The following is a 15,658-nucleotide window of genomic DNA, read 5'->3' on the forward strand; positions in this document are numbered from 1 at the left end:
GTTATAATTTATGACCCCATTATAAACACATGTAAAAAAAAAATCCCTCACAAGAGACAGATATCAACCACTCCAGCATAGACCACATCCTCCCCAGACCAATTGAATCGTTCAGTACTACTACAGCTGTCAAAAAGGACAACACACAACCCTGTCTCTATTTTCACTTCCTGGCCCCATGGACAACACTAAAGGAGGACATGCCCATCCCTTTGTTGAACAATTTGTATCTCAGACCAACCAACAACCTGAGCTATACCCCACCAAGAGGAAAAATGAACTTCAAGTTGGAAACATGACATTACCCTGACTTCAGTTGAACAGCATTTCATACTAATTTTGCATTAAAATACATTTGTAACACTGTCTGGTAAATATGGTAAATATTGAAAATTAAGCAGCATAGTTGGCTCTCTTATCAGTCTGCTGGTTGGATTGTTCAGTTTTCCCACGTGTGTTTAAGCCGTGAGGGCACCGCAAATGAACTTCAGAAACAATATTTGCTCACGATATTCAGACCTGCCCACCCTCCCGATTAGCCACACTGGGCCTGTATAGCATAGGTAGGCTACTGAATGTTGCACAATGCTTGCACACAGTCGCAGTTCTATCTAGAGTTTTCTTTCCGCTGTCATCATAGGTAAAATCAAATCCAAAATGTTCATACACCAGACTAATGCGACGCTGGTGCATCCTCCAACTCCGTGCTGCCTTTCATTATCTCTCCCACTTGCCATTTTTCACGTGACCCGCAGCACTCCACACCTCCGCTTTCACGCGAAAGGGAAAAAAAACTGTCTGGGGTCACATATGGGCATGAGGCTACATTACGTCATGAACCGTCAAAAGCGTACGATGCACACATGCCCCTAACAGAGACAAGCGAACCGAACGGTTCAGATTTATTTTCATTAACAGTGCCACCCCTAAACGTTACATATTAAAATATACACGTTGTTGGCTAATCAAATAATCACTCAGTGCATGCCCATGAACTAGGCTAAGACAGTATTAAAATACGCGATAATTACGGAAAACACTAAAACAGGAAGACCGCGGGAACAAGCCATACTGTCTGGCTGTAGCTGTCATCGAGGGTGCGTTATCACGGAGGTTTGTTTACATACCAGTAAGTTAACATCTCAGTGATGGCGTCGCCATAAGATGGCAGCCTACACAGAACGCTCGTCGGATTCGTGTATAGAACCAGGCATTGCATGTCTCGCGCAATATAGCCCGTTTAAATACCCAGTACTACCGAAGTTGCCTTTGTGGGTTTTGAGACAGGAGAAGAGACAGAGACGAGAGACAGAGAAGAAGCGTGATAGATAGAGTTATTATTAGTATTAGCAGAGAATGTCTAATAAGGGGAGAACTGCCACTCTCGGAAAACTTCCGGTTTCTGAACTGGTTGCAGTTCCTTCTGTGGTTCCACATGAGGGCGCTCGTCCACGAGTGCAGAATGCATGGAGGTCTATGGAGCTGTACCCCTCAAAATCCACTTTTCTCGGGATATAATTTTTTTTCAAGTAATTTGAATATTGTATTCGAAAGGGGAGGCAAAGAAAATACACTTGGTGGAGTATTATATTTTTTAAAGTCACTTAATTGTTCTAAAAAGCCTTTCAAACGTGTCAATGACGTCACTCATTAGCACAATGCTAGCGTGTTATGGGCAACAACGACCCAAACTGTAAGAAATCAAAAGGACATAAGTACTCGTTCATTCAACTTTTGACCTATAACCCATGTTGAAGTTATACAAACTACAATCAAATCTGAGATTTGTCAACGACAATCAGGTGAAAGAGACAAATTTAGCCGTCTAGCTCCATTGACTCCCATTCATTCTGCACTCATGGCGATCGCCCCCAGTGGAAATATGGTGGAACTGCAACCAAAATTCGGTACAATGGGACTTAATACGGAGTGACAAGGCTCTCCGTAGACGGGCTCTGGTATTAGCATTAGATATTAAGTTTATTATTATTAGATTATTATTATTATTAGTGTATTATTATTAGTGTATTATTATTAGAGACAGAGAAGAAGCGTGATAGATAGAGTTATTATTAGTATTAGCATTAGATATTAAGTTTATTATTATTAGATTATTATTATTATTAGTGTATTATTAGTTTAATAGTTAAGTTTCATTTTGTAATATTTTTAGTGTATATATATTGTAATTCGTTTATTTTGTGTTTATATTGACATCGTCATCTAAGGTAAGTTAAGTTGAGCTATTTAGTTTCAATGTTAGCGTTTATAAGTTGTAGTTCTGTAAGATAAGGACAATGTTCGCAAATTCTTAAATTAACGTTAACGTTAGCCGCTATGCTAGCCCCTTTCTTGAAAATTATAAAACGATGTTTTTTTAATACTTCAAAATAACATTTGATAAATGAACCTTGACATTTCCAGTAGCCACAGGTGTGTAGATTTGAACCTTTGATTCTTACAGGGGCTTTTACTGCCTGAAACATCCGATTTTGTTTATCAAGCTCTGAGTTTGGTGCCGGGCAGCTGGGTGCCCTGACCACTCACTCGGCACGGGTAGAACTAGCTAACGTTATCGTAACGCCTCCAACTACCGCCCCTTTCGTTCGAAAATTCTAAAACAACGATGTTTTTTTAATACTTCAAAATAACATTTGATAAATGAACCTTGACATTTCCAGTAGCCACAGGTGTGTAGATTTGAACCTTTGGTTCTTACAGGGGCTTTTACTGCCTGAAATAGAGCTATCTGATTTTGTTTATCTCTGAGTTTGGTGCCGGGCAGCTGGGTGCCCTGACCACTCACTCGGCACGGGTAGCTAACGTTATCGTAACGCCTCCAACTACCGCCCCTTTCGTTCGAAAATTCTAAAACAACGATGTTTTTAATACTTCAAAATAACATTTGATAAATTAACCTTACATTTTCCAGTAGCCATAGGTGTTTATATTTGAACCAAATCTGCTTTGGTTCTTACAGGGGCTTTTACTGCCTGAAATATCCGATTTTGTTTACCAAGCTCGGAGTTTAGTGCTGGGCGCCTATATCCACCCTTTCAAACGGCACGAAGGCTATTTTAGATACACTTAAGGGGTGGGTGCTTGTGTTTCTTTAGGAATCTCCAACCAATAAGACAGATTAAAAATAAAGTAAAAGTTGCGGATACCCTGTAAGTCACATGGTGATGGTGAATAACATCTAGCAGCTAACGTTAAAAACTGAGTAAGCTTCGACATGTCAAATGACCGTTAAACAACTTGCAAAATGAAGGTTCCAGTTTCTGTCGCATGCACACTTTCTAACGGTCTTGTCGCATGCTCTTGACTGGGATCTAGTGCTAATGGTACACGAGCTTAAGTGGTGGCGCGAAAAACGGTGACCAACGCAGTGCCCAACGCAAAACAATAATGCCAATTTAACATTAAGTTAATAACACCAATAAATAAAAGTTGCCGAGACCCTGTAAAGTCACATAGATAGACTATAGCAATTGGCTATCCTGACATTAATGGTGAAATAACATTGAACAATTGACTAAGCTTTGGCATTTCAAATTACTGTTAAACTGGCAACTTAAACCGAAGATCCCGTCTCTGTCACACTCTTTCTAACGTTGTCGCATGTGCTTGGAACCTAGTGCTAACGTTAACTTACATGAGGTTAAAGTGGTGGCGCGAAAAACTTTGACTACGCAGTGCCCAACGCAAAACAATGATGCCAATTTAACATTAATAACGCCAATAAATAAAAGTTCCCGAGACCCTGTAAAGTCACATAGACTATAGCAATTGGCTATCCTGACATTACATTGAACAATTGACTAAGCTTTGGCATTTCAAATTACTGTTAAACTGGCAACTTAAACGAAGATCCTGTCTCTGTCACTCTTTCTAAGGTTGTCGCATGTGCTTGGAACCTAGCTGCTAACGTTAACTTATACGAGGTTAAAGTGGTGGCGCGAAAAACAATAATGCTAACCTAACATTAATAACACCAGAGAATGTCTAATAAGACGGGCTCTGATAACACCAACAATGGACACAGTAAAATAAAATAAAAGTTGCCGAGACCCTGTAAAGCAGCTAGCAGTAGCCTAGCCCTATGATAATTTCAGAGCTAGCATAGTAACGGCGATCAAGTGACCAATTGGCTATCGGACTTGGTCACAGGACATGTCGGTCCATGCTATCGAACGTAATGCTACATTAGCAGTGAATAACGTTAGCTTTGCACATACCTTAGCTTCAGTTCCTCACCATATCTTCTTGGACTCTGTCGGTTCTACCAAACTGCAAGAATTTAAAAGCATTTGGTTAGTTATGTGTTCCTCTGTCTACAGACTATAACGTTATGCCATCAACGGTAGTTTAAACTTACATTGTTGAGGATTTCCAGCAAAATCGACCACGGCTCAGTAGGTCTGCTATCCGCCATGAAGCTTTCGCGGGAATGAGAGGATATCCGAACGATGTACTCAATTGACGTTTATGTGACGTCATTTAAAAAAACTACCAATCACATGTATTCCCATTGAAATCATTGCCCCAAACGTCTGTTAACGCTTGTGTTACCCTCAAATCTTACCGACATGCTTTATCCTCCTTGACCCCAGCTAAATAAACCCTCAGAAAATGATTAGAATTCATATTGTTACCCAGTTTTTTTTGTGACAGGTACTTAACAAGAGTTACCCCCCTTTTATGAACCTTGGAACCCTGGCCGGCAATATTGCCCATCCAATGTCAGCAGCCCAAAGCCCTTTTGACTTATACAGTCCTGCCAAAATGACTTATAAGGGCTGTCAATCGGCTGTCAAAAATGTCATTGAATTAATTACATACTCTGTGATTAATTAATCTAAATTGATTGCATATATAATTTTTTTTTGTAAAAGGATTTTAAATATTTAAATTCAAATTAATCATTGAATAATCAGCATTAGTGACATTAAAGTTAAAAAAACTCTTTCATTATTATTTTCACTGTTCAAATAATGGGCATAATAATCTATGATATGACCTAATATGCTGAGGAAATAAATTCAAAACTGCTTCGGGAAGGAGTTTTTTTTTCACATACAAGGCATTTCAGGCCACAGATATAACCTAGAGGACACAATGAAAATAAATGAATACTCCCCTCAATGTCAACACTATTTCTTTGCATTGATGTGCGACTTTAGAGTTGACGAACTCCGGTTATATGCAAATTCCTTGCTGCAGACATTGCAGAGGACTTTATTTTAATCAACACTATTTTTTATCAACACCATCACGCTGTTTTTAAAAAGTAAATGTTCCAATCAACGATCTAGGCAGCACATTCTTCTTCTCTTTCCTTCATTTTACAGTCTAATGGTTACTGACTAGAATGGCTCGGGGTCAAAGGTCATGTGGATTCGATTAATCTGCGCAATTTTTTTTATTAATCAGTTATTTTGACAGCCCCACTTATATGTAATATGTACTTGTGTATGTAATGATAATAACAATATGGTCTCATGCTTTTAGAATAATAATATCCATAATGTGTCAAATATTCATGTAAAGTTTCATACAGCTGGGGTCAAACTGACCCCAAGGAACATCAATGTATAATGAAAGCACAGCATTTATAGCCAATTTTCCCAATCATGAGTAACCAGACTATTCACTCATGAATGAGTTTGGCTTACCAGGCAACATACCCCTCAAAAGATGAAATAAACAGCCATATTTTCATATCTTAAGACTCTTCCCAGTTTGAATGTATTACCTTTGAGCAAATTAAATCACCTTTCAGTTTTGATTTAAGATGAATTTACACATTCCCACATTCTTCTTTACCTGCACAAAACCTAGGCCTAGTCCTGTACTGTTTCACAAACTGTATGCATCATGAACTGTACTGTTTAAAAGCTTAATGAACACAATTACATTCATTCCCTATACATTTCTTTTTGCATTATAGATCATTCCCTTCAGTCCCTGTTGACCTCATTTTTGTCAGGTATGTATTCAGTGTCAGCCTTAAAGCCAATTCAGAACAAAGATTATTGTTATGGAAACAGTGGTGCTGTTGATAGAGGTTGCATGGGTGTGTGAACCCTGCTGAATTTTGGAATCAGTGTTCCATTTTCATCGTGAATCTTTGGTCTGAATCTTAGATTGGTTAGACGGTATTGAAACCTCAATCGCACATGACAATTCGAAACATTTTATTCCACAGGATGAGTGAGGAAAAACAGTTAAGGGCAAGGCAGTACCTCCGTTCATGGAGATCAGCTAAACAAGTTATGAGTAAGATAGCTGATCGCACTGCCAGTGATTGTGTCACAGAACACCATGTGGCTGATGTCAGCTTGGCCAGCAGTCCATCCAGTGTTCTTGCGCCTGTTGGCAACTCCTTGGACTTGGATGAGTCATTTCAGGATAATTCTGCTTCTGAGGATGACTGGATGGATGTTGATCCCTCTGATGATGAGGAGGAAGAGGCTTTAGAGGATGACCTGGAGGCATCCGACCAGTGTCCGGCATCCCTAGCGGCTGACCTCGCTAGCTGGGCTTGCCAGTTTCAGGTGAAACACAATGCTGTTGATGACCTTTTGAAAGTTTTGAGAGGTCACGGACACACTGACCTGCCATCCACCACCAGGACACTCCTGAAGACACCCAGGGAGGTCAGGATCACATCAAAGTCTGGTATGGAGTATGTCCATTTTCCCATCAAGGACAAATTGCACCAGACTCTATTGAGATACCCAGCAGACCAGGTCCCTGACTGTGTTGATCTTTCCTTCAACGTAGATGGGCTACCTCTGTTTAAGAGCTCAGGAAGAACAATGTGGCCCATCCTTTGTGCTGTCCATTTAAAGCCAGTGTCAGTCTTCCCCATCACCCTGACTTGTGGAGGTGCGAAGCCAAAGAATCTAGAATTCCTGGAAGACATGGTGATGGATGTCAACAACCTCCTGTCCAGTGGCCTGCAACACAGGAACAAAACAATTAAATTCAACATTCTATGTTTTGTGTGCGATGCTCCTGCGAAGGCCTTTGTGAAGAATGTTAAGCTTTGCACAGGCTATTATGGGTGTGACCAGTGTGTTCAGAGGGGTGAGTGGTATAATAAAGTAACTTACCAAGACACAGAGGTGGTGGCTCGTAGCGATGACTCCTTCCGCCAACAGACACAGGGCGAGCATCATCACGGGAGCACCCCGCTTTTGGATTTGCCCATAAACATGATCAGAGCATTTCCCATTGATTACATGCACCAGGCATGCTTGGGTGTAATGAAGAGGCTTCTCTTCATGTGGTGCAGAGGAGTGAAGGGCCTCAAGATGTCAGCAACCCAAATAGAGGAAGTCAGCAGCAGGCTCACCAACCTCCGTCCACACATCCCTTCCAGCTTCGCTCGCAGACCGAGAGATCTTAAAGAGCTGGAGAGATGGAAGGCAACGGAATATAGGCAGTTTATGTTGTATACAGGAAAGATTGTGCTGAAGGGGGTCCTTAAAGATGATTTTTTCAGCCACTTCATGACATTCAGTGTGGCTATGAACATTCTCGTAAGTCCAGCATTGGTCGAGCAACACTGGAGATATGCTGCTGATCTCCTCAGATTTTTTGTTGAGAGAGGCCGAGAACTTTATGGCAACCAGTTTCTTGTCTACAACGTGCACTCAATGTTGCACATTGCGGAGGATGCCGTGACTTTTGCAGGATTGGACAATTGTAGCGCTTTTAAATTTGAGAATTGTCTGAAGAACATAAAGAGGATGGTAAGGAGTGGAAGATGCCCCCTGTCACAAGTGGTGAAAAGGCTTGAGGAATGTGCTGGACAGCCAATGGAGTATGGTAGGCAGAGGTCCAATTCTTCTTTTATATTGAATCGCCGCGAATGTTGTGAGGTCATAGAGGAGAGGGATGGAAGCAAGCTGTGCCGTGTATTCCAGCACCCAGAACCACTTTTCAGTGTCCCTTGTGACTCGACATTAATTGGAGCACTGAAATTCAAGATCAATGACACTGTTTTGAGGTGGATCCCAGAAGACAACCTAAAACAAAGTGCAATCAAGATTCCTGTTAGGGAAAAAATAATCTTCATGGCCATTCTTCATGACATTGCAGTATGTTGTCATTTGTGCTCTCATCAGTGTATTATCATTGCAATTCTTTTATACAGACACAATAATTCTTTACTGTATCAAATTAACTTCTCTGTTCTTTATTACAGAATGTATAGCATTGTGGAGTTTTTGGGGGAAAAGACAGTTGGCATTGTGGCCAGTAACTGGATTAGAAAAGAGGGAGATGTAAGTACATTCTAAAAACCTTTATGTCAATCATGTCACAAATTCTATGCAAGTTCTGCAAAACACCAATGCTGTTGTGAGATTTTTTGTTTTGTTTTTTCCATTTCAGAAGACATACAGCTACTGGCCACTAAATAACCCCACACAGAGGGCAAAGGAAAGAGTCCTACATGACCCCAAGACATGGCTTAAAAGGCCAGTGCGAATATTTTCCTCGTCAGGTGTGTTAATGGGCGGCAAAAACATGGTGACGTACACAAAAGCAACAAATTTAAAAGAGTGCAATTTCTAGCTGATAATTTGCACAAATTGTTTTGGTCAACCTTACTTTGTTCAGATGACTGGGATCAGGCCGTCAGGAGGAACAAGAGGGCGGAGACAAAGTCCTGTGTAGAGACAGGAAAGGAGGACAAAGGAAAGCGCATCATTGTTAAACCCAAAAAGTTTACTCACAACGGTATATCTACACATCCTTGTGACCTGGAGTAACTTAGGGCCTCCATACACTATATTACTTTCGCAGTCTGACACTAATTTCCATATATAGTCATACTGAAATCTTGGGAGTCTTACTGGAGTCACTGCATGTTTCAGCCTTTTTGCAGTTGTACAGTGTAAGGTAGCGGTTGTACAGTGTAAGGTAGCAGTTGTGGCTATCTGACCAGTTTTAAGATTGTCTTTTCCTAGTCTTGACCTTGTGACACTGACAAGTCTATTAATTAGTGACCCAGTCTTTGTGTGCCTTTAGTGTTAAAAGTGCATGCAGCAATTCTAAACAATTTGTAAACATGTAACACTGTTATTTACATTCTAATATGATTCTGTTCAGTTGAAAAAAAAACACAGAAAAAAAAAGAGAAGAAACAAGTCCAACATTCAAAGACTTCCCTTCCTCCAGCACCCCAGACAGGACTATCCACTCCACGGCCTAGTAGTTCATATCTAAGTCCACAGCCTAGCCCACAGCACCCCCCTCAACAATACGCTTCACGACCTGCGACTGATGACGGTAAAGTTATGCAAGGGAGTGATGGTGAAAAACAAATACCAATAATTGTATAGAAGTCAAGAAGACTAAGGTTCGAAACAAAAACAAATAACCTAAATTCTTATCTTGTACTTTCTGTAGATGACTCGCTTCCATCTTCACCGGCGAGACATTATACAGACAATGATGGTAAAGTTATGTATGGTAATGATGATGAATGATGACATTTAACAGTAATTCTATGAGCCAAGACAACAAAGAGTTTGTAACAAAAAAACATAACATTGAATTATTGTTTTGTACTTTCTGTAGATGATTCAATTCCCTCTTCAATCAAACCACCATCGCCAATCTACACTGGTGACGGTAAAGTGGCGGGTGGAGAGGGTGGTCAAAAGCAAACTAGTAACTCTTATCCACAGGTTATATCAGTTATCTGTCTATACTAACACTGCTTTTTACACACTACTCAGGTGACCGAAGAGAAACCATGCCCATCTGGGCAAAGAATATAAACGGTAATACATTATGTAGTTAAAAATTGTGACGTCTTGTAGAAACACAGTGTATGCAAATGACAACAACTTCTACTAAATACACTCCTCTCTTCTCAACTTATATTTTTTTACAGCGACATTGGAGGTTCTGCTTCGCAAAGTGGAAACTATGGAGCAGAACCAAAGAGAGGCTCTACGTTTGCTTCAGGCAAAACAACATGGGGACCCTGGGGAAGCTACTGTGGAGTTAGAGCAAGCCCAAACTCAGGCCGAACTTAATAAACTCGAAGAGCACCTTAAAAATAGGGATTTCACAAAAAAAATGGTAAATGTACAAATAATAGTGAAGTGACGTTAGGCTATAGTGTACACATAAACTTTTTTTCATGAGTTCCCTGTTAGTGGGTCACGCTAGTAGTTAAGTTGTTAGAGAGATGAGCAGTCCATTTTCAAAGACCTATTAATTTGGTTACCACCCCCCCAAAAAAAACCACCACCACCATGTGTAAAATACAACGCAAATACTTGCCTTAACCATGGTTGTGTCCTTTCCTTAGATTTCCCATCTGAGCCTCGTTGGTGGGTCCAATCCTGGGGAGTGTGTGAGGAGGGTGTTGTGCTCTGTGGCCTCCAACTATGTGTGGAGCAGCTACAGCCTTAGGGGGAAAAAGGGGAAGATGCCACTGCTTGGCACAGCAGTGGGCAGTACCATTAAACGTAAGTTCAAATATGTGCAAACAAATCTCTTTCAGTGTCCCTGGCTGCTTTTTTGTCTTTGTATTGGAGGATGTTTGTTATGGAATGCTTTCAATGCATCACATCTATTTACTAATATATTGACTGCTCTCTTTAACAGAGGCACTTTATCTTTACTATATTTTGAATTTATTACCTGCCGTTGTTGCTGCTCAGGAGTTGAAGGGGACCAAAGACTTTCACTCTTGTGCTTTTGCTGAAATGCAACAACACTGAATTTGAATTAGACCTGATAGGGAATTAAATAGCCTAGTGCAAGACATGTTGACATCACACATCTGTACACATGTATCTCATGTATAGCTAAAGGCTATGTTTTTCTGGAGTATATTTTTGTATGATAACAAATTCGATCTTATAGCTATGTGATTTTAACAGATTTTTAAGTCCTTGTGGCTACAGCAGAACAACACCGTGGATTACCAACCATTACCACTCTCATTCATACTATATTAAATTGTCTGGATTCAGATGAAAGATAACTAATATACATATGTTTTGGTTTATATCATTAAAGAAAAACTGATAAAACCACTATATATTTTCTTAAAGCATATACCCTCTAGATGTCATTTAACAGTTTGTTTACTATGGCCGACGGCTTTTGCATTTTGGCAACAATGTAGGGGGTTTGACTTACATCTAGAGGGTATGCTTTCAGGAAACACAGTTTTGGTGAGTTTATTCAGTTTTCTTTCTACAAACCAAAATGTGTTAGCTGTGCACTTTATCTGAATCCATACAATCCCTTTCATTTTTAATGAGAAGGCTACTTGAGAGGCTGTTGAAATCACAAAGCAACAAGTTCCAACTTACTATCACACAAAAATATACTCCAGAGATAAATAGCTTGGGTGGGGTGTAGTGAGAATTTGCTACCCGAGTGTTGGTGACACGCCCATTTTTTGGCCTGTGCTGTGGTTCATGGAGTAATATGCTTTCAGAAAAATAAAGTGACTAATTTGTCTGAAATGTCATCACGAATCCAATCTTATTACAGAGGCGATCATGAAATGGAAGCCAGGGCTGGGAGAGAAGGACGTGGAGCTGCTGATAGCGGAGGTCCTAAAACATGCCCCTGCAGCCCACTCCAAAAGTTTAAAGGTGAGTTGAAACGAGAGAGGCATAAATATCCCTCCAAATCAATTAAAAGAACATGCCGACTATTAGGGAACTGGCTATACTTGCACGAAATTGCTCTAATAGCCTACGTTTCTTTTCCGGTGGAGCCAGGTGTGTTTGAACCTGCCGCTATTGTTAATGCAATTAGCGTCTACGGACCCGGTTGGGTGTTGCACCTAGTAAATCAGCATGTTACGATTAAGGATTTATGCGTGTGTTCAAATTTATATTAATGGGCAAACAAGATATTCAGTGTAGGAGTGTAAGATGCCGTTACAAGACAGTTACGCTCCACCTGAAACAAACGAATGCACTGAGCCTTTTGTGCAAGTCCATTATCATATTTTTGTACACCACCTCAAAATGATATGCGGATCCATGCCCTACTTTTTAAGCTTGTTCACAAGACGTGCAGTTACTCGTCTTCGTCTTCAAGCCAAACAAGGCTAACCTTCTAAGCGAGACATCTTTGTGCAACAAGCTACAACACTCGCAACAATGAAGCTGATAGCCTAGCCAAAAACAAATCATGTTTCACTAGCATTACAGCTATAGCAGCAATATACTGTAGGCCTACAGTTTTAGCAGCAACATGCTGGTGGATCAACACAAGATGATATCTCCATGTTAATAAAGTAGGCTAACTGTGAGACGTCATATAGCCTATTAAATGTGCATAGGCTACTGGATCATACCGCGACCATTTTTCACTCTCGCGTTCTATCAACGCATTTACAATCCTCAATAATGCTTCTAAAAAAAACACAGACTGATAACGAACTAAACTTTACAAAGGAGCAGTATCAATACTTACGGGTGGGCTATCTGAACACACAAAATTATAATATTTAAGACAGAAACACCATCCGCATCTCGCCTACTATTTCCGCGACTTGATAGCCGTCGGCGCATCCTCACACTCTGATCTACACTGAAAAAAAAAGTTCCTTGAATTTACATGATTTTAATGTGTACATCGGTCCCACATAATCAGAATGTGTCCAGCTGACACAATTTTTACACTTTTGTTCTAGTTAATCGTTTCTTGTAAAACCTACACATTGAAATCACATCGTATTACATAAAAAAATCATGTTGAATGAAGATAATACCTTCATATTTATGTAATACCAATGTATTGTGTAATGCAAAAGTAATTTTATCATGTCAATAGTAATAGATTGTAAAAGGTACTTCTAACTTCATTTATTAATGCTAAAAAAATAAACTCTTAAAGTTTTATGTCCCTATAGTAACAGAACAGTGTGTTTTAACTGTTTTTTCTTTCTTTCTAGAATTGCAGACATCTGTTATATATCTTTTTACTGAAAAGAGTCAAGTCAGTTTAGTAGTCAATTTTTATTGAAAGCAACATGAAATACACAGTATTGTTTTTTATCCAGCAATTGACAAATGGAAAAAAGTGCAGCAAACATCACAGGGAAAGGAGAAAGATAGAGGAGTGAGAGAGGAAGAGGAGAGAGAGAAGTGAGAGAGGGAGAAGGGGAGAGAGGGAGAGAGAAGGGGGAAGAGAGAGAGGGAGAGAAGAGAAAGAAAGTGAGAGATCAGGCCTGAAGACTGATGGACCAGATTCAAAGATGACTGACCAAAAGGTGACATTTCTAGTTCCTAAAATAAAGATAATTAATAATTAATAATAATAAAAAACATCCACAAAAAGATTTCATGACCCGTGGTCACTCAGCCATTGATAGTCCTTTCAGGTTTCAACATAGTAAAAACAGTATTTCTTTTTCAAAAAATAAAAATGGAAAGTCATTCACTGAAACAGGTTGTTCTTTAACCAACCTTTGGAGTTTGCCTTCATCCAGCTCCATGAAGATTTTTTACAATGCCTCAAAGGTGTATCTAAGCACGGGCAGGTACATGAGGTTATCAACTCCGACATCATCAGTGACAGCTAACGGCCATGTAGATCTGTCAAAAACTTTATTCCTTGGAGTACGACCCCAATGTCCTCATGTTCTCTCAGGACATAAACCTCAACAGTTGTCTTCAACTTCATCCATGACCTGAATTAGGCAGACAAATGCACATAACAGTAAGAAAATGAGACCCTCTAACAAAGCCCTATTGAGAAATGAATGTGAAAAATAGACATGTTCATGTACATACCACATATTCCTGCACAAAGTTTTCAGGATCTTCCCCCGTGTAGATACAGAGTCCCTTCAGGAGACACTCGGCCAGCATCTATATCACACTGAAATAAAAACATTATTGATTAGCACGTTAATCCAAGTTTCATTTAAGTCAGCCACTGTTGTAAACGACCATATGATAAAAAGAAACAAAAAGTTAGACGAATACAATAGATAGATACTTTATTCTTCCCGAGATCATCACAAATTTTAGGATGTGATGAATAATAGAATAATAATAGAACAATATGTGAAGAAGTATCAATATCAACATGATCAAAAATATTAGCCTCTGTAAGGTTTGCATGATTAAAACTCTGCATTACTCACATCAGTAATTTGCTTAATCATTGCTTGGAGACAGGAACTTGGATTGAAGTGGGACAATTGTGATTCTTTTGAAATTCCGTGTTGATCTGAAATAAGATTAGCAGGAAGAAAATTAGTTTCATACGACAGTGCCAGACAAAACATACGCATACTGCACCACACATCTGGCATAACAGGCATTTATTGGTGTATAAGACATTCATTTTATCAACAGTAAATTCATAAATAAATAAAAGATCAAACTTCAGTGACTTCAAACAGTAACATCACTACATCTTAGACTCAGTAACAAAAAAGTTGTATGCGTACACTGTACTGCCTGTTTTTTTGCCTGCACAAACAAATCAAAATATTTATATTTCATATTTTCATCATATGGGGAGACAACTTCCTAGGGCTAAACGTTTTTGGATGCTATAATGTAACTTTGCAAATGGCTTTTTGTCCACATGGCTATGCTAGCTTGCTTTTAGGCAGCCATTTGCTGGCAACACACTTGGCGCACACAGGCTAACAGGCTTTTCACTCACATACAACTTATTATGCTTCAAACGTGATCAAATTAATGGACTGTACCAAACCAACCCCAATTTAGCTTTACTATGATTTATGTATTTTTCCAACCGCCCAACAGATGCAGCTAACTGGTTGGTTAGGCTAACGTTAACTTGGTAGAAAGAAACGGACCAAAAAATAATACAAAGACATCAAGGGTCAACTTTGCAACGCTGTAATACTGTAAGAAAACAGCTAGGAGATTTATCGTCTAATATAACATGATCATAAGGTTGATAAACTTACCCTTCAGTAGGCTAATTCGATTTGCCATTCTCTCTTCCACTTCAGTCACTGATGATAGATATCCAAACTTTAACGGTCAAACCATGCTTCAAAAACTTCTTCTTCTACTACTATGTATTTTTTTTAATGACACATTACAGCCACCTGCTGCTCTGGAGTATGTCTGAACTTAACATTTTCACTTTCGATCAACACAAGAAAAATGTCTACATCCAGCATTCAAAATTATCTCTTGAAATCTACTTAATTAAAACACGTTTGCAAGCGGAATATAAAACAATCATGTTGCATATATCAAATTAATTTGTGTCAAATCAAAGACCCCCTATTTCCATTTTTTTCAGTGTAGGCTACAAGCGCAAGGGCGAAGTAATGACCCAGCAGCAGCAAAAAGTCTAGCATAACCAGCTATTGGCATATCCTATTTAAGTTTTGACTAAATGTAAAATGACTTTTGACTGAATGTAAAATTAATATAAATGCACTTACCTGTTGTTCTCTTTTATTTGTTCTTCACAGGGTCGGATGGAACGGCAGGTGGAAGACCATCCGCAAAATTGATTTTTTTAAATAAAATATAATAAATTGATATTTGTTAGTGTACAGCTGTCTTTTCTTTTGAATAGGCTCAACATTAGCAACAGCCATCAGTCAAAATGCAGGTAAAACATGAATGTGGCTTGTCTAGGCTCTCAACTAGATTTTGTG

General features: G+C 39.3%; 3 long non-coding RNA genes across 6 annotated transcripts; 1 reads left to right on the top strand and 2 right to left on the bottom strand.

The window, feature by feature from the left end:
* The first annotated feature begins 8,215 nt into the window (after positions 1-8,215).
* Positions 8,216-9,508, top strand: LOC143109043 (uncharacterized). Of its 2 annotated transcripts, XR_012983802.1 has the most exons (4): positions 8,216-8,294; positions 8,404-8,515; positions 8,632-8,751; positions 9,124-9,508. It is a non-coding gene; the product is annotated as an uncharacterized LOC143109043 (long non-coding RNA). The 2 variants fall into 2 exon arrangements; XR_012983801.1 differs by having other exon boundaries at positions 8,632-9,508.
* An 893-nt stretch (positions 9,509-10,401) lies between these two features.
* Positions 10,402-12,548, bottom strand: LOC143109045 (uncharacterized). Of its 2 annotated transcripts, none has more exons than XR_012983803.1 (3): positions 12,472-12,548; positions 10,672-10,731; positions 10,402-10,462 (listed from the first exon to the last, which is right to left on the bottom strand). It is a non-coding gene; the product is annotated as an uncharacterized LOC143109045 (long non-coding RNA). The 2 variants fall into 2 exon arrangements; XR_012983804.1 differs by having other exon boundaries at positions 10,424-10,465.
* Positions 12,549-13,001: 453 nt separating this feature from the next.
* LOC143109038 (uncharacterized) lies at positions 13,002-15,291 on the bottom strand. Of its 2 annotated transcripts, XR_012983794.1 has the most exons (5): positions 14,951-15,291; positions 14,150-14,235; positions 13,794-13,881; positions 13,467-13,690; positions 13,002-13,286 (listed from the first exon to the last, which is right to left on the bottom strand). It is a non-coding gene; the product is annotated as an uncharacterized LOC143109038 (long non-coding RNA). The 2 variants fall into 2 exon arrangements; XR_012983793.1 differs by having other exon boundaries at positions 13,002-13,690; positions 14,951-15,285.
* Positions 15,292-15,658: the final 367 nt, after the last annotated feature.

The sequence above is a fragment of the Alosa pseudoharengus genome, unplaced genomic scaffold, assembly GCF_046254945.1.
Source record: "Alosa pseudoharengus isolate Yale_2024_CS ecotype anadromous, Long Island Sound unplaced genomic scaffold, YU_APseudo_1.1 YU_APseudo_1.1_scf_66, whole genome shotgun sequence".
In the NCBI taxonomy this organism is placed as follows: Eukaryota; Metazoa; Chordata; class Actinopteri; order Clupeiformes; family Clupeidae; genus Alosa; species Alosa pseudoharengus.